Below are 20,060 nucleotides of genomic sequence, written 5' to 3' on the forward strand. Positions count from 1 at the left end.
CCTTCTCTATGGTTAGATACATAATTACTTACCATTGTTTTGCCGTTGCCTACAGTATTCAGTCCAGTAACATGCTGTGCTGGTTTGTAGCCTGGGATCCATAGACTATACCAAATAGACTTGGTGTGTAGCAGGCCGTGCGTCTAAGTGTGTGTGAGTACATGCTATGATTTTTGCATAATGACAAAATCTCCTAGCAATGCATTTCTCAGAATGCATCCCCATCATTCAGCAACGCATGACTGCACTTCAGTTGTGAAGGCAAGAAGCAAAGACTCCTCTCAAGAAACTCGTAGTGAAAGAAAGCAGAAAGAGCAGATGGAAGAAGGAAACTGAAGGAGAGAAGAAATAAGGACCACCAAGCTGATCTAAGTTATTATTTTTTAATAGGATGACTACAGTTTAAGACTGAGACAATGGACTCAAATGTGGGAGAAGACTGATGTAATCATGTTTTGGGGTAATTTATGGGACATATGGCCCTGGAGGCCAGGAGGAATGGGAGAGGATGTAATCAAACACAAGGCTGAGTTGCTTCTCCTTCAGAGATGGATGAGTCTCAGCAACTGCCACTCCCTGCGCTCCCGATTTCCAAGCTAGTAAAAGAGTTTAGAAGTGCATCAGATAAAAAGAAGCAAAGACCCCTCTATCAAGAAACTAGTGGTGAAAGAAAAGTGGGGCAGAGGGTTTCACTACACACCACAGTCCCTCTATGGTGTGTCCCTGAGATTCTTTTTCTCCGTTTACATCCAAAGCCATAGTAGCATTAAAAATCAGTGTCATTCTCTTCTGAGCTGCGTGTGCTTTAACAAAAACCAAACCAAACCAACCAAACAAACAAAACAAAACAGCAGAAAAGAAAGAAAATCTTCCTCCAAGGCAGAAGCTCTGCTTTATCTCCAGAACTCTAGTAGACTCATCCATATCACCAGTGTTTTGTCAGCTTGTGTTACAATAGAAACCTGAGCTTACAGTGGGAAGAGTGGGTTGAATCTGATTTTTGCAAATCGGTAATTATCTTGGGGAAAGTTTACCAAGTTAACTGAGCCTTAGTTCTGTTCGTCTATAAAATTGAGGGTAATAGCGACCTTGAAAGTTGTCGTGACTGTTTAATGAGAAGATACACAGAGTATGTGGGACATACACTTATACCAGTGGTTCCTCAGTAAATGCTTTTTGAGAGGAGATTCAGTAATTTTCAAGATGGCAGAGTCTGTGTCTTATACCCTGGGTTTGTATCCTGGGGTAAGGAGGCTGACATCTTCCTTAATATGTCTTGTTTGAAGACTTACCCCTGTGGTGTTAGTCTTTTACTGGATTGGTTTCACTTTCAAAACTGTTGCCTTCTGTTTCCCTTCCCTTATCGGGCATTATTCTGTCTGTGCCTTCATTGTTCACAGGCTACACATTCTGCAATTGTTGCCAATTACATGCTGAGATGTCCATGGTGAACCTGTTAACCTTTCAAGGGGTGCTTTAATTTTAGGACAGGATGGTGGGAAGAAGGCAGTGCTCAACAGTGTTGAGCAACATGCTAACACTGTGGACCGACAGGCAGGCTCCAAACACAGACCAAACTTGCAAATGTGGTCCACAGATGTGCATCCTTGGCATCCCCTGGTATCTTGCAAGAAATGCAGATTCTCAGGTCCCACTTAGCACCCTTTGAATTGGAATCTGTATGCTAGCAAAATCCCTAGGTGATTTATATATACATTAAAGTTTGAAAAGCACTATTTTAGGGAAATAATTATTTCATAATATGGTTTTGAGGATTTAATGGGAATATATGTATAGAACATCTAATGCCTGTAGATGCGCAATTGCGTGCTTAATAAATACTTTTGGTAAATCGCAAGAGAGAAGAAAGAGCCCTCTGTCTCTAGGGCCAATGAAGTATAAAGCAGATAAAAAGAAAGGACAAACAATGCAGCACTCTTTAGAGTACTAAAAAGGGAGGGGTGTGTGTATGTGCTTTGTTTTGTTTTGCCAGAGGAAAGAAAAATAATAAAGGCAGAGGAAGGAATGAAAAAAACTGGCAAGTAAGAGTGAGAAAATATGGAATGGAAAAACAAAGTACTTAGGAATGAAATATCTTGAGGTGGTGAAAGAAGAAATAAACAAGGGGTGAAGAGCTCTTAAGATGTACAGTGCTGAAAATTTGGATGAGGGGAAAACTAGAGTTTTCCAGATTGGCAGGGAGGTGTGAGTGTGTGATGTGTAAAGAGAGACAGCCAAACCCAAGTGATTTAGCATAAGGCTGGCTGAAAAACTTTAATAGTGCTCATGTAACATGGTAAGCTTGTATTCTGAATTTTCACTCAAGGACATCTTTGTTCAGAAGAGCAGCATGGTTTGGTTTTGTGCCTGGGTGACTGGCAGGAGTGGGAGGCAGATGGCCAAAATGGGGACCATGGGGTTGTGTTGAGGTGTCAATAAACAGGTAGGGGAAGTGCTGGCCCTCAACAACAGATTCTTTTTTGGGGTCCAGATGACTGGGTGAATTTACCATTAATCACATCCACACAAATGGGTGAGAATAAAATCACAGCCCCCCTTCTATATCATGTGGTTGATCGAATGGTTGCCAGCATATGGGGTAAGTTAGGAACATGGTAGATTTTTCCAGGAAGTGAGGGAAGGTCTCAGCATTGCCGGAGGGTGGAAGGAGACATTCTAGTTCCCTTCTGTCCCATCTCAGCCAATGCCAATGAAGCCTTTCAAAGCAGGATGGGGAAGAGGGGGAGTCTAGCAATATAGGGATGAGAGGGGATGGCGGGGAGGGAGGTTAGTTTTTGGTTCTGTGATAAAGTGCTCGGTAAGCTTACCTAACTTTTGTAAATCTCTACTTTTCATCTGCAAAATGGGCTCTGCCTCTATAAGATGTCATGAAGTAAATTAGTATCAGTTCTCAAGAAAACATTCTAAGACAAATCTTAGCCTTAGACAAAGATGGAAACTTAGAAATCTTGTAGAACCAAATCCCTTCCTTTAAAAGGCAAGGAACTAAGACTGGGGCAGCCAAGAGTCTTGCAGTTCTTGCTTAGGGACACAGAGTTCTCAATAACAGATCTCGAAGTGGAACCCGGGTTTCCCAATTCCCAACCGAGGGCTTCAAACATTTGGAAGCTCATTCTACCATTCTGTATGTTAAAATCAGAAGATGAAGGTACTTGCACTTTAATTTCTGGACCATTTACTTTGTTGACCTTTACTGCTAGGGCAAAGATCTATGCTTGATGATAAGTGTTTTAACAGTTGGTGATTCTGAGTCTTTTTATTTTACTGAAAGGAATAGCCTTTATGTTTTACTCAACTTTTAACTTTTGGTGTGGTTCATTTTTCTTACCCTTGTAAATCCAGTGAATTCAGCGTGCTTCACTGTTGTGGAATTTGTTGGTGTCTTGGAAAGATCACAGATAGGCTTTGTCATCACACAAACCTGGCCCAAATCCTGCCTCTCCCACTTATTTGCACTCTAACAACTCTGGACAAGTTCCTTAATTGTTCAGAGACAGTTTTCTTTATAATAGGTTCTATCTATTTTATGGAGTTGTTTGATAGTTATTAGAAATAATGTTTAAAGGTGTTTAGAATTAGAAAAGGGTCTGGGATATAATCAGAACTCAATAAATGGTAGCTATCTACATCAACAAATACTGAGCATCCAACTGAACAAAGTATGATTGGGAGCTCAGGCTCACACAAATGGAATAGTTGCCAGGTGTCTTCGCTGATCTGCCAGAGTGTTTACATTAGAGGTAGCAAAACTAGTAATTTAACAATCTATTATCCGGCCCCAACCCAAAACTGAACCCCTGACTGCAGATAATTGTTGAAATACTCAAATAATATTTCCTGCAATGCCTTAGCCACCCTTCTTTCCCATATTTTTTTTTAAAAAACCTTTGTGATTTATTTAACTGTCAGACGTGAGAGCAAAGCATATATTTCTGTGTTCATTCAGTACATTTTCCATATATATGGTAGGTGCTGAATTACACAAATGATTCTAGAATCTTTTTTAAGTTAATTCGTGTAATATAAAAAGTGGCAATTCAACAGAGTTTTAACCTATCAATGGATCAAACACATATATGACACTTTTAGCCAAATAACAAGCCATTGTTTCTCAATTCATCACTTCTCCTCTATTTTGCTTTGTGATGCTGGGCATGAGGCTCTGAAATTTCCATTTCTCCTTTACCAGCTGGCTCTGTGTTAGACTCTATGATACAAGTACTGGAAGAAAACTGTAGGGCATGGGGAAAAAGTAGGGACTTGTTCCTGTGCATTTCCTATTTTTGCCAGTGTTGCCACAAAAATGGTCCTTTAATCTATTGACCTACAAATGGTACCGGTAGCATTTGGTTACCATTTCCAGATTTTTCCTGTACTCTGAGATATATTAGCACACATGACAGGCACCTGTACTCAGAGGCCTTATCTAAGCTCCTCAGGGTCCCTCTTCCAATCTCTTAGGGTATCAGCACAAGCTGGGCAATGTTACCTTCTTTGTGATACCCTTCCCCGCCAATAGACATACTACTACTACAAAGGCTTAGTTTTACATAGTGCATGCTATGTACTATTACCGCTCATAAAAATTGTAGAAAACACTAGAATAAGTATTAACATGTTATTCATAGTAAAACATAATACATAGTATAGATTATACTTAATTGTGTCTAATATTGTCTCTATGAATATTCTTTACCAATAGCTAGTCTTCCATTTATACAGGGCATTAAATCTTTAATTGTAAATAGTACATTCTATTAATTAAATCCCTGTCAACATTCATATCAGCTATTCAGAAGTCTGGTTTCCAATTTTCTAGGGAGCCTTCTCCAAATGTCTGTGTTCTAATAGTTCAAACTCTTCCCCTTTGTTCCTTCAGTAACGACTCTAACAGGCAATAGCATTCAGGACATAGGCACGGGCAAAGACTTCATGACTAAACACCAAAAGCAATGGCAACAAAAGCCAAAATTGACAAATGGGATCTAATTAAACTAAAGACCTTCTGCACAGCAAAAGAAACTATCATCAGAGTGAACAGGCAACCCACAGAATGGGAGAAAATTTTTGCAGTCCATCTGACAAAGGGCTAATATCCAGAATCTAAAAAGAACTTAAAGAAGTTTATAAGAAAAAAACAATTCCATCAAAAAGTAGGCGAAGGATATGAACAGACACTTCTCAGAAGAAGACATTTATGTGGTCAACAAACATAGGAAAAAAAGCTCATCATCACTGATCATTAGAGAAATGCAAATCAAAACCACAATGAGATACCATCTCATGCCAGTTAGAATGACAATCATTAAAAAGTCAGGAAACAAGAGATTCTGGAGAGGATACAGAGTAATGTGAACACTTTTACACTGTTGGTGGGAGTATAAATTAGTTCAACTATTGTAGAAGACAGCATGGCGATTCCTGAAGGATCTAGAACTAGAAATACAATTTGATCCAGCAATCCCATTACTGGGTATATACCCAAAGGATTATAAATCATTCTACTATGAAGACACATGCACACATATGTTTATTGCAGCATTGTTCATAATAGCAAAGAGTTAGAACCAATCCAAATGACCACCAATGATAGACTGGATAAAGAAAATGTGGCGTGCACACATGCGCGTGCGCACACACCCCCCCCCATGGAATACTATATAGCCATGAAAAAGGATGAGTTCAAGTCCTTTGCAGGGACATGGATGAAGCTGGAAATCATCATTTTCAGCAAACTAACAGGAACAGACAGCTAAACACTGCATGTTTTCACTCATAAATGGATGTTGGACAATGAGAACACATGGACACAGGGAGGAGAACATCACACACTGAGGCCTGTTGGGGAGTCGGGGGGGCTGGGGAGGGATAGCATTAGGAGAAATACCTCATGTAGATGATGGGTTGATGGGTGCAGCAAACCACCATGACAGGTGTGTACCTATGTAACAAACCTGCACGTTCTACACATGTACCCCAGAACTTAAAGTATAAAAGAATCAGTAAGTTTTTAAAAAGACATTGTCAGACAAAAAGGGCATAAGGGGAACACTGGAGCGCCACAGGTGTGAAGATCTGAATGTTTCTCCCCTCTACTCCCCTCGCTGCCAAAATTCATGTTGATCTCCTAACCCCTGAGGTGAGAGCATTTGGAGATGAAGACTTTGCAAGGTAATTCGGAATTGAGGGCAAAGACGTCAGGAATGATGTTAGTTTCCTTATGAAAGAGACATCAGAGAGATCCCTTGAACCTTGTGCCATTATGAGGACGCAGTGAGAAAACAGGCATCTACGAGGAAGTGGTCCCTCACCAGACACTGGATCTGCCAGTGCCTTGATGTTGGACTTCTTAGCCTTCATAACTGAGAAATAAATATCTGTTGTTTATAAGCCACCTACTTTATGCTATTTTGTTATAGTAGTCCAAATAAAGCCCACATTCTTTGAGATTCTCTTGGTTGCTTGCTTGCTGGCTTGCCTTGTGGCCGGCTCTCACAGCAGCCTGGGGACTACTCTCCCATCCGGAAGTTTTCTTCTTTTCATGGAGGTCTCTTGTTTGTCCTGATGTGGATGGGCTAGCAGTAAATTCTAGGAGATAGGGTAAATCTACAGAGGCAGCTGCTTTTACAAAGAAACAGGGCAAAGGCGGTCTGCTTGCCTGCTTATATTTTTTAAAGAAAGGACAATTCACTTTTACTATTTTGCAACAAGTGGTTAGTTTGGGCTTCATTCACATTGTAAGTGGTAAAGGAGCTATTCATGTGGGACAACTGGGAAATGACTTTTTGTGACCACGATAGGAAGAGACATGCTAATGTGATATTGAGCAGGGTCTGGATTTCCGTTTTGGCCTGTGGCTGGTCCCCCATCCAGGGAGACAAACAAATGCAGCTCTAGAATACTGCTGAACAGCAGCATTAATATTCAGTGGCAAACCTTGATCTGTTGATGTTAGAATACTGGTGTGAAGAGGGATATAGAATAAATAATTAGAATGTAATCTAATATTAGCAGCTATGGCCTGGCTTCCTGTGAGCTGGATTTAGGGATGCTTCACTTCTTAATACCATCAACAAGCAGTTGAAGTATACACATACATCAGAAGCCAGGTCACAGCTGGTATGCCATTGGGGTATTTTCAGGAGAGGAAATAAAGGATTTAGACAGGACAGAAATAAATAAGCCACATTTCCCCTTGTTTGTGTTGTGACAGACTGAGAGACTGTATATTTGCGAAAGAATCGACTTCACTGTATATTTCTTAAGTGTCTTAACATGCACAGAGGAAATGCTGTCTATCCTTTTAACAAGTTTTATATTATTGCCTTCACAACTTAGGATGAAATGCCCTTTGACCCTCTAAGGCTGGATAAATGCCACACAAAATCTGGGAGGTTAATGTATCAAGATAGATTCTCATCTGCTGATCTCAAGGTCAACAGACCCAATTTGGAGTTATTTTACCCATCCTCAAAAGCTTGATTTTAACACACTGTTGAGAAATAGATGTTTAAATTTCAGCAGCAGTTCTATTTATACCCTACATGACATTTAGGGCTTAAGGGAATAGGAGAAATTGCTTATGAGAGACATGAAACAAACAAAAAAAATAAGATCCTGATTTTCTCCACACTCAGAATAGGGTGAAGGGAGTGAATCTCAGGGTTTTGTTTTATTTGCACAACAACATCAGGCAGTCAGCACATGTGTGAAATAGAGAGCTCAGGCTGGGTTGTGACTAGCATCCAGGATGACTGATTTATGTTTAAATGGAGCAATAAAAACTGTAGTAATCATAAGGCAAGTCAGCAAGGATTACCAGAAAACGTTAGTTCTCAGACATCCTGTCTCAGAAGAAACAGTCTGTCCCACAGGGTTTTTCTGTCCTGTTGATTGTATTGATTGCATTGGTCTGCTGTATTTCAGTAAAACTCGTTGATCCATTACTCCAGCGGGTTGCTGCTAGCCTGGATTCATTTGTTCTTTTCCAGCCACATTCCACTGTCGCTTGCTTAGGGAGCTTTTGGAGAGCACACTCGGTGGGTGGTGAATCCTCAAAGCTGCAAGCCATCCATCTCTTACTTTCAGAACGTTGGAGATATCCTCAAATTATTTTCTCTTCAACCATCAGATTTTAGGGAAGATAAGCCTGAGAACAGCTCTTCCTCGTGTCCATCCTGAGCTGATTTTGGCACCCTTGAGGCGTTGAGTGCGGGGGAAGTATGACAAAACACGCCTGAGTGGAGCTCGCTGGGGTCTTGTTTCCCAGATGCTGCTTTGGGAAATGCCATCCCAATACAGGACTCTATTTATAGGTCAGTAGCCTAGCGATCTCTCATGTCCAAAGGACAAAGGACTGAAGTGGTTCTTTTCCTGGTAAGGGATAATCATTTATGCATTGGCAGAACAAATAAAAATGGCCCCTACTCTAAAGTCTATTGTGCCCCTGTCAAGACAACCCAAATGTCTCCCTGCCCTTTTCTCCTTTGAGCAGGGTTATTGGTTTTGGCTAAGCAAATATGAGGTTCCTGTATTGCAGGTGAGCTGGGTGTCCTATGGGGAGAAAAGGGGCTTGTGGGTTAAGGCACGAGTATAAGGAACCGTGAATGTGGGGAAAGAATGCTAAGATGGAGAGGACTAAGCTGATGGGAAGGCCTGCCCTCCTCATCCCATCCCCAGAGAGGGTGAAAAATGGCCACACAGCAGGGCCTGGCTTGTCCAAAGGCACCCAAGTCTGTGTTAAGACTCTCACAACTGTGCCATTGCCTCACCTTCATGGTCAGAGCATTGTTGCCTCAGTGTGTCCTCACCAATGGGTTTAGGCAAGGCCCAGGCAATGTTTAGATAGCTCACCTAGAAGTGCTAAATCTGGCCAGTTCCTGAGGCTGGCTTCTTTTCTGTTCTAGTAAAGCCCTGCGTTTGGGAATCACCATCTTGTTGGAAATCTCTCTCTTCCTTTTGTGGTTATGTGATATGATAGTCATCTTGTACAGTTAGGGACCATCTAGAATTCACCTCATCGCCTGGAAGAGGGACACTGGGGAGTGGCCAGAGGTACAGACTCCTGTGGGTTTTTACAACAACGTATCAATCCAGCATATGACCTGATCTTGGGGGCCACTGTGCCTGTGAATGGAGCCCTTGGAAGAGAATCAGAAAGATTGATAAGAACTTCTCATGTCTCAGGCTGGCTGGAAGAGAACACAGTCTGATATGCTGCATTTGTCTCTAAGTGAAGCTTCCTCCAAGAAGTGGCTTGAAATATGTTTTATGCATGATAAATGTCAAGGGCTTACTTAGATAGTTCCCACAGAGGTTATTGTGTCATCTGAGTTTGCAGATGAAATTCCAGGAGGCAGTTGTCACTGCATTATCATGGCTTTTGTCCAAGAACTCCAAAGCCCCAGCAGCTCTCTGTTCATAGCATCTTGATGAGAAGGTAGTGTCTGGGAATGGCCGTGTTCTGCAGACAAAAAGAAGACAGAGACAGGAGTTCTCAGGACTAGGTAGCCTGGATTTATGCCCATTTCTTGTTAATTGCAGACTTTTGGAAAGCTCACTTTCTTGACAAGACCTTTTTGCTCCAAAATAGTGAGTATTACTCCTGGTCACATGAATTGCTAATGATGCTCATGTTGTTCACATGGGGATTGAGAGACATCTGAGGTTTCTGAACAGAAAGCGTGCTCCTAAATGGCAGAGACTAATTATATTAGTATTTCCCCCTTGTTATAGAAAGAGAATGTCTATAGAGTGCAAGAATTTCTATTTGGGGCACTAAAATCGTACAAGAAAGAGGGTCAGTTCAGCTGGTCATTACTCACACAGCAGACAATGGACGAAACAGGCCTAAATCAAGCAACTGTTTAGCAATGATAATTTCTGTTTTCCCTGAGTGACTTGAAAATGCTTAATAAAATGAAACCATTTCTTCCTAATCAATTCCCTCCATTCAGCTGGAAGGGTGTTTGTGAGTTTACTAGTCTCTGGGATGGGGATGAGCAGCTGGGAGGCCGTGGGGATCAGTGCTGGGTAACCTGAAGGTGAGCAAGGCTTCTTCAGAGGAGGAATATCATACCCACTGCCTGACTCCCTTCTGGGTTAGCTCCCTCCTCTCTTCTGTTAGGTTTTGTCAACCAGGCCAACCACAAGGAGACAGCCGTAGATCTTGGGTGGCCACAGTGGTTCAGAACATAGATACAGAAGCTAATTTTATTTGCCGCAACAAGCAAGAAGGCTGGGGTTTATTGAGCAATAGCTGGGTTTCGTCAGACTTGCATGAGCATTGCCTAAGACCAGCAAAATAAACACGATAAGGATGAAGAATGACCAGTTTTCCACTCTGCTGTGTTTGGAGGCTGACAAAATTGTCACTGACAAAATGGCCCTGAATAAGATATCAGGGGCTATTGGGACCATCTTTTTTCTCCATGTGAAATATTTTCCGAGATGGTAACTTGATTTTATTGTGAGTAATGAGTTCTGAGCATACCAGGGAGAGAAACAGTGAGAAAGCCACCTACGGAGGTTTTTTTTAACTCTCTCTCCTCTGCTACAAAGATGTCATTGTTAGATTTATACTCAACACAAAGACTCAGGGAATATTTGTGGAGTAATTGCTTGTTTGTTTGTTTTATATATTATCATCATTTGTTTATGTATGACCCTTTTAAAAGTTAATTGATACTGTAAGTCCCTGTGAAATCATCACCCATGCCAGAACTGGAACCTAATCAACTGTCATCAAGACCCAAGAACTCCTCTTTATTCTGTCTTCTGTTATCCTCAGAGGCAGTCATTATTAATTCTTTTTTTTTTCTTTTTTCTTTTGACTTAAGACAATCTATCATTCAATTTTATTTATTTTAAAACTTTATATAAAGAGTATCATGCCATGCAAAGTTTCTTGGAATTTGCCTTTTTCACTTAATATTATGATACTAAAATTTTCTGTGTTGTCGAACATAGCTGTAGTTCATTTATTTTCACTGTTGCATAATTCTTCATTACATTGATATATACCATTTATTTATTTATCTTACCATTGATAGGTATTTGGTTATTTCCAGTTTTTTAGTATTACACTATTCAATGCTATGAACTTGCTTCTGTTCCTCTCCAGGTATATATGTGTAAGTATTACTCTTGAGTATATATCTGGGAACGCAATGCTGAGCTGAAGGCTATAAACACAGTCAACTTTTGTTTTTAACTTATGAATTATTTCTGGAATTTTCCATTTAATATTTTTGAACCACAGTTGACTGAGGGTAAGTAAAGCCAGGGAAAGTGAAAGCATGGATAAGGTGGAACTACCGTGTGTGTGTGCGTGTGTATGTGTGTGTGTGTGTGTATAGATAGATCTATATACATATATATACTATATAAATGTATATATCTATGTATACTAATATGTGTTTATAGATATACATTCTGTGTAAACTAGACTATACATTCTTTGACACTAGGAAATGAAGCATGGTCAACCTTAAAAGATAATGCCAACTGGTCTTCCAGGAGTTGTATTTTTAATTTAAGAACAGTGTTGTTTAATTCTTTAATAACATGCAATAGATCTGTCCTTTCTGGGATCCTGTATGAATTGTGTATCATCTTGAGGGTGAATGCGACTTGGTGATTTGTGGTGGGCAAATGAGGCTATGTGGAGAACTTAGCAATGTTTTCAAAGAGGCCTTGCCACAAGATGCTTTCAGAGTTTAAATGACTCAGGGAGGTATTTATCTTTGGCTCAAAGCCACTGCCTTCTGTGGCCTTGAGTGCTACTTCGGATGGGTTGGGATCAGCAGAGCATCTACCACAGAAGTTCTGACAAAATGAGGGCCGCACCTGTGATAAGGGCAGCATCAGCAGTGAGGGCCTCTGGAAGCTTGGTCACCACAACTACTACTTCTGCATGTAGTTGAACTTCTTGCTTTCAGTTCACAGGGCCACTCCCAGACTTGTCATCTGCTCTTCCCAGGACTTCAGAGGATCTCAGTGCTGCTGTTCTCACAGCCTGCCAGGAGGCAGGAAATTTGCAGATTTGTCTTCATTGTTGCTTATGGTATGGTGGGAAAATGTTTGAGTTAATATGGGAAATATGTAGATCTATCATGACCTTCTTTTTTGTAGGTGGGGCTACTTTTCCTTCCTTAATAGTTGCTCTTCTGCTGGGGCCCCTGTGGGAAACACTAATCTTTAGGGGACTTAATCCCTTTTTTTCAGACTTCCCTGGGCCAGTGCCCAAAAGGTCTATATATTTTCCATCAAATCAAAGAAACCAGCTTTCTTGTTTTTCTTGATGTTTTCTTCCCATACAATTGACATCTTACAGTGTAACATGGAAGTCTGAAATAAAGGCACATCATTGCATATCTAAGTTGAGATCTAGAGATTGCAGGTTGGAGTGAAGTTTTAATTAATAGGAGAAATGGGATTGCTAACTTTGGCTCTTCCTAGGAATCCTTAAGGTCTGGGACAGATATCCCATTGGTCTAGAGGGATTAGGTTTCGTTGTAGTCCTGCTTGGAGAAAAAGGTACTAAAATGTGACTACTGGCTTTTTCAGCTATAAAATTTAAGAGTCTGTGCATGGTGTGTTCCAGGTATCTCTCTGAGCCAGTCCAAGGAACTGCCTTTAGAACTCTTCCTCCCTTCCCCATTCATTCTCTCTCTCATGCCTTATTCTCTTCCCTGCCCTTCTTCCTGACCTCTCTCTCACTTTCATTTCTTCTGGAATCTAGTGGAGAAGCCAGAAAAAAAAAAAAAACAATTAATTAAGATGGTCATCAATTTGGACAGTATTCTGTTCACATTTGAGACTTGTTCTGTAGTATATGTGAATATACTCAGGACATGCAGGAAATATAATAGTGAGCCTGAAAATTGTGATAAATAAAGGTGCTTCTATCCATATTTTGTTAGCATTTTGGGTGGTGCATGAGATTAAAAGCCATGTGACTTTGCAAATAGAATGAGGTAGATGACTAGTTTTTGCTGTGCGTAGGTCAACAATATCACCCAACAAATAGCCAGTACTTTGCCACACTCTCTTCCTTTGTTCTAGTCACCTATCTTACAAGTGCAATCTAATTAGAGCCTCATAAAAGTCTTATAAGGCACATATTACTGATGGTAGCGGAGGCCTGTCTGGAGCGGCTGCTGCCATGATGCCAGCTGCATGGGGTGAGGCATGGCCAGGGCTGCACACTCCAAAGAGCCAGCAGGAGCTGGGAAGAGGCAGGGCAGGAACCCTGTGCTCCCTAGGAGCAGCTGCGGCTGTGGACCTGGGCATCCCTGTGCTTTTGGGGGCTGGGATTGGGAGCCCTGCCCTTCTGGGTATAGCTACAGCTGCCCAAGCCATGGCTGCAGACCTGGGCATCTACTCTTGGGGGCCTGGGAAGGGCCGTCTGCCACCCACAGGCTTGGAAGTGCCTGATCCCACTACCTGGCGTCTCCCTGCTCCCTGCACCCACTCTGATTTTGGAACAAAGTTGAGCCCAAGCGCAGGGGCTGTTGCAACCTGGCTGGGTGTGCACACATTCAGGGCAGCACTGACACTCCAGCTCCCTGCTGCCTTGGCCCCCTCCAAACTTTGGGTTCTAAGCATGGGAGGGAGCCTGAAGAGAGGTTGAGGGTGGCTCTGCATGGGCCTGCAGGTGCCCCTTGGCACAAACAGCCTGGGTGACTGCAGGAGGCAGACAGGTTCCTGGGTAGAAAGGGATGAGTCCCTGGTGAAGCCCTACCTTCAAGCTGGGGAAGGCCTGAAGCCTGGGTGCCAGGCTGCCAGCCCCACAGACCAGAGTGGGAACTTACAGCACTTTTTCCAGGCCTACCCGTGGTCACTCATGCACCAATCAGCAGGCACTTCCTCCCCTCTGAAACCCATAAAAACCCTGGACTAATCCAGACTCACGGAGATGACTAAACGACCTTCCTGCAGAGAGGCTACCCACTCTAGAACTGAACATTCACTGGAATGCCCTGCCTGTAGAGAGGAGCTACCCAATGCAGGTCTCCTCTGAGCTGTTCTGTCACTCAACAAAGCTCCTCTTTGCCTTGCTAACTCTCCATGTGTCCATGTACCACATTCTTCCTGGATGCAGGACAAGAACTCAGGACCCACTGAAGGGCGAGGCTGAAAGGGCTATAACACAAACAGGGCTGGAACGCGCCCCTTGCTTGCCACATTTTGAGTGACAAGGAGAGATGAGAGAATGAAAGAAGAGTTGCGGCCCTTCAGGGTGCCCAGACCTAGGAGCTCCCCCAGCCAGAGCTGTGACACGCTCTTTGGAGCTCTGTGGTTCCTGGTGTCTCCAAGCTTCTGAGCACCACTGCATTCCACAGTGCTAGCTGTGGAAGTTGCTTATGGTACACCTGGCTGGCACCTGGAGCTGTCCACTCCACCCACTGCCAGCATACCTGGGTGTGCTCAGTGGTCGGACCCCATGCTTGCTCATTCACATACCCCTTACTGCTCCACTTGCTCTTGGCAGGTGTGGGATCCAGGCCAGTAGAGCAAGCCAAGTGCAGCCAGCCAGGTTAAGTGGGCAGGATGAGCCCAGTGGGCCTGAGCAAAACTCGGGCAGAGGTGCCACTGGCCACAGAGGTTTTCAGCTGGAAAAGCAACACCCCAAGAATCCCATGACATTACTATAGTGGCCATTTTACAGATGAGAAAACCATGACTTAGAAAAGTTAAGTGCCCAAAGTTACGTATTTGGATAGAGAAGAGCTATAGTCATTGCCCATTGGCAGCTGGAGTCCATCCCAATCCAACGACTGGGACTCAAGCCACAAATAACCTGCTTCAGTGTGTTTCTTAATTCAAATTAGGAATACCCCTTTTCTCCCCAAGGCAAGCCATAGAAGCTAAAAATATAACCTTCTCCCACCTTTCTGTCTTTGAGCTGGTCATAAAGAAATTCTTTTGTCTGATTGTAGGTCATAATACCTCCATTATACGGCCCCACCTCCAGGAGGAAGGAAAGCCACACAGAGAGGCAAAGAAAAATCTGAACAGATCTTGCCCCCAGATTCCCCCATTTAATCTGTCAGTGTTAGATTATAATGTTACTGGTGGAAGAGATCCAGGTTACCCTGAGTTACTGGTGGTAAATCTATACGGGTCCAGAGCAACTTCAGTCCTTGCCTCCTCAGAAGAAAGAATTTGACTGAGGGGCATAAAGCAGAAAAAGAGATTGAAACAAGTTTCAGAACAGGAGTGAAGTTTATTAAAAAGACTTTAGAACAGGAAAGAAAGGAAGGTACACTTTGAAGAGACCCAAGTGGGCATGCGAAGGTTAAAGAGAGGTCAAGTGTCCCATTTAGCCATAATCCTAGGACTTTTATAAGTGCACCTCTTTGCCACAATTCTTACCTTAGCGCGAGCCTTCCACAGGTGCAGAGCCCTTCTTAACCTGGGAAGTGAGCATACACTGTGTATTTAGAAAGTTATATGCATGACCATCTGAGGCTCTCTTCCTTTTTCGGGTGGAGTGTACCTGGAAGATCACATTTATTTCATCATTAAAGAAAAAAAAAAGGAATACTTTGTTTCACTCCATAAAACAAGTGCGTTCAATTATGAGTGTGGTTGTTCCATATAAACAATCAAAAGTAATACCTCTTTTACACTAAGGAACCTGCTGCATTTTGAGGAGTGCAAAATTGGCCTCTTAGCTAAGTAGATGACAGAAGGTGAGGTTTTAATGAAAACCTTAGGAAACTTGAAATTATTGTGAATCCAGTCCTTATCCGGAGCTCAGAGAATGGCCCAAACTCTTTGGGGTTCTATTCATACTTTCAGCTAGGAATCAGGACTCAGGAAGTGCCCACGGCAAAGGCTGGGCTCAGTCACACAACAATAGAAAACATAGTTCCAAGCAAAAGGCAGGAACAGGCATGTGGCTGGCAGACAACGGACTTCGCAGGCAGTGGCAGGGCACCTTCTGGAACTTTGCTGAACAGTCCAAGTGACTGCAAGAGTCCCATGAGAGAAGCTCAGAAAATCAGAAGGGGATCACATTCGATCAGTCTACTGTGTCTTCCCAGGAAAGGCCATTGTATGTTTTATGGGGAGACTGGCACCCATGTTACTAGTTCCTGTTTTTCTATTAAATGTTGCTGTTTAACAGAATAACCTTCCTGGCGATGACTTGACCAAGAAAAATAAATTTAATGAGATACTAAACTGTTGAGAGTCAAGTGTAGAAGAGGAAGTAGAAATTCTTACAACCGATTGTGACTATGCATCTGAAAGCAAGGGGGCGAGAAGCTTTGTATTTTAATTGCAAATTAAAAAATTCCCAATCTTGGCCGGGTGCTGTTGCTCACGCCTATAATTCCAGCATTTTGGGAGGCCGAGGTAGGTGGATTACGAGGTCGAGATCGAGCCCATTCTGGCCAACATGGTGAAACCCCGCCTCTACTAAAAATACAAAAATAAGCTGGGCGTGGTGGCATGTGCCTGTAGTCCCAGCTACTCGGGAGGCTGAGGCAGGAGAATTGCTTGAACCCGGGAGGCGGAGGTTGCTGTGAGCCGAGATCACGCCATTGCACTCCAGCCTGGCAACAGAGCGAGACTCCGCCTCTTATAAAAAAAAAAAAAAAAAAAAAAAAAAAAAAAATCCCAATCTTGCGATTTTCTTCCAAAGCAGTTTTTACTCAGCTCCTAACATTTTTTGTATTCTCCACATCTTTAACCACTTGTTTCACTTTTGCCTTAGAGAAGTAATATCCACTTTATGAACATAATAATAATATACAGCTATTGCTACAAGGAAATGAGTTCCTCATTCTGATTCTAAATTGAGCCTTCACCTTATCAATTAACTCCTGTGGGATCTTCACTGTTGCAATCAAAAATAAGGGAATAGGCCAGTCATGGTGGCTGATGCTGTAATCTCAGTGCTTTGGGAGGCTGACGTAGAAGGATTGCTTGAAGCCAGAAGTTCGAGACCAGCCTGAACAATACTGTGAGACCCTGTCTCTACAAACAATAAAATTTAGCTTGGTGTAGTGGCAAATATTTGTACTACCATCTACTTGAGAGCCTGAAGAAGGCGGATCCCTTGAGCCTAGGAGTTTAAGGCTGCAGTAAGCTATCATTGTGTTGCTGAGCTCCAAAAAGAGGAAGGTCCTGTCTCTAATAATAATAATAATAGAACAATTCAAATCAAGAAATATCAAGTGTTTATGTGGAATGTAACATAAGCTCGATATTATAATGTCACAAAGAGTGGCATGAAGGCAGTTAGGCATGGAGGAGGGTGACTTCAGCTAGGCCTTGAAGAATGATTCAGATTTGACTTGGTGGAGGAAAAAGGGAAGAGCACTTCGGGCAAAATGAGCCAAACCATGGAAATAGGAAGAATCCTGGATGGAAAATGAGACATGGTAATGGGGAAACACTGGAGAAACTAAAGCTTTATATGGAGAGTAGAACAGCCTTGGGATGGCTGAGCATTTTGACTGCCTTAAATGAGGAATGTGGAATTTAGGGAAAGAAAGTGTTTAATAAATATTTGTTGAATGAATGAAAGGATGTCTTATTTATATTATATTTTGGTCCCTAGCCTCCTTTCCCTCCGATTTATTTTATCTCACTGTCTTCTCCTATTTCTTTCTTCTCAAGCCTCTTGAACTTCCTAGTTGTTTTTTTCCAGCATATATAAAACTTTCCCCATCTTCCTACACAAGTGAGCAGGAACATGTCAATGATTCTTAATTAAATCCAGTAGTTTTTGGAAATCTTGCTCATGAGGCATTACATCTCCATTTGCTGGCTCTTTATTCCTGCTACAGGCCTCCTCCTCTCCCCACTGTGGGCCTGAGAGGGAGTGCACATGGGCATCTTTAAGGTTCCTGAGCAGGCTGCTCAGCAGTGGTCTTCTCTGACAGACCCTCAGCAACCCAGAGTCCTGAGGTTTTTCCACATGCATGACATATTTTATTTTATTTTTGATACAGAGTCTCACTGTGGCCCAGGCTGGAGTGCAGTGGCATTATCTGGGCTCACTGCAACTTCTACCTCCTGGGTTCAAGCAATTCTTCCCCTTCAGCATCCCCGAGTAGCTGGGACTACAAGCATGTGCCAATATGCCCAGCTAATTTTTATATTTTTTATAGAGACAGGGTTTTGTGATGTTACCCAGACTGGTCTCAAACTCCTGGGCTCAAGTGATTCACCCGCCTTGGCCTCCCAATGTGCTAGGATTACAGGTGTGAGCCACTACACCTGGCCTTATATCTAAATTTCAATCAAAACAATCCCCATGAAATTTATAACTGGATCTGAATTCAGTTATAAATAAATTCAGTTATAAATATAAATTTACTCTTAGAGAGTCATTTCTTTTCTTTAGGCCAGAGTCCAGTTAATAGCAGAAACTTACGTGGGCAAAGCCTTATTGTTCATTCAATGCTGAATGTGAATTAGTTTGATGGCCTTGGAATCATTAGAGCTTTGAGAAACAGGCTCCAAAGAGTTGCTCTCAACCTGTAGAAAACATCAGATTATAGGGTCCCACTCTTGAGAATTCTGATTAGCTAGGTCTGGGGTATGGCTGGGGATTTGCTGTCCATGGCAGACAAACTGTCCACATGATTCTGATACTAGTTAAAGCCATATAGCTGCTGATTATAGCACAGTGCCTTTCCCTTAGCAGAGAATCATTGTGTGGACTGCTTGAAGGGGAAGCCTAAGCCGGAATGGGTAGGCAGGCCTGGGGAGGACTCAGCTGGCGGGGGGCTTGTTTTGAAATGGGGCTCCGTGTTAAAATGGGAGCAGTCTGTATAAAGAGTTTTTGGCCACTTTGGGCTACTCACTTGGGAGATGATGTCTGCTGTCGTTAGGAAAAGAGGGAGATTTTTTGCCACTTCAGAGGCTTCCTTTAGATATGCCAAATTCAGTTTATTTAGACTCTGTGCTGTGCAGAGCAGCTGGGGAGACGAGGAGCTAGCAGTCAGCAGCTGGCTCTGAAGTTAGCATTCTGTGTAAACACCTTGGAACCTAAAAGCCAGTGGCTTAAAGGTCTTTTGTGACACCCCCTCCCTGGTAAGTTTCTACCCATTGGCTGTTGTGCCTATTGTTTCTACATTGGTCCTGTCATCAGGGCCTTTTTTTGAGGCTTGTGGCCCTCAGATTTTTCCAGTGTAGAACTGGATTTCTCCAGCATAGAAATATTTGGTGGGGGAAGGAAATCTTGAACAAAATTACTCTGCAATCTCCCTGGTGATGGCTTTTGGCATGGCCTTTGTCTGTTTACTTCACCCACAATATTTGTGTAGCAAAGATAAAAACAATAATGATCCTCTTTCTGGATCATTATAATTTGGAGGGTTTGCCCAGGTTGGGTGTAGAAGAAGGAAAGGAATGCTAATTTAGAGCAGATGTGCTACTCTTATGTAACCTGAGCTTGAGGTACCACAGGAAAACTTTGGAATCATTCAGGTCCTGAAACTGCATCTCTGAAAATTCGTTTTCCTGACAACCACCTTCCTTCCTCTCCCTACTCCGTTTCAGCCCATGTGCAGGACAGAAGGCAATCATTGTAAACCCTTGCCAAGAAAAAATTCACCTAGGGATGTTCATCAAAGCTGGGTGTAGTTTCTGCCTTTTGCCCAAGCTGCAGGGTTGGGAGGCATTGGCATGGCTGACAGAGTGGCCCCCCAAGAGATATCATACCTCTGCTATTCCCCTTTTTCTAACCAAAGAGCTAGGTCCTTCCACTTGTGCTCTTTTAAAAACACATTCCTCTAGAGTTAGGGGGGACATTCCAAACTTCCCTGGACTCTAGGAATTTTGTCATTGTATCCCAGCATAAGTCCAGGGGCTTGGCACATAGTGAGTGCTTTGAAATTTGTTGAGTAGACGGTGATGACCATTCTACATTCTGATTTTGGTAAGATTATGACTGCTTATTTTTTTTCATTTTATAGATACTGAGGTTCTTTCCTTATCTCAGTCATAACTTTCATGCCCTGCCCATACCCTTCAAAGGCCATGTTTGGGCCCTTTGAGGTAGAATAATACTCTTC

Source organism: Sapajus apella, unplaced genomic scaffold, assembly GCF_009761245.1.
Source record: "Sapajus apella isolate SASKATOON/1434 unplaced genomic scaffold, GSC_monkey_1.0 scaffold74, whole genome shotgun sequence".
In the NCBI taxonomy this organism is placed as follows: Eukaryota; Metazoa; Chordata; class Mammalia; order Primates; family Cebidae; genus Sapajus; species Sapajus apella.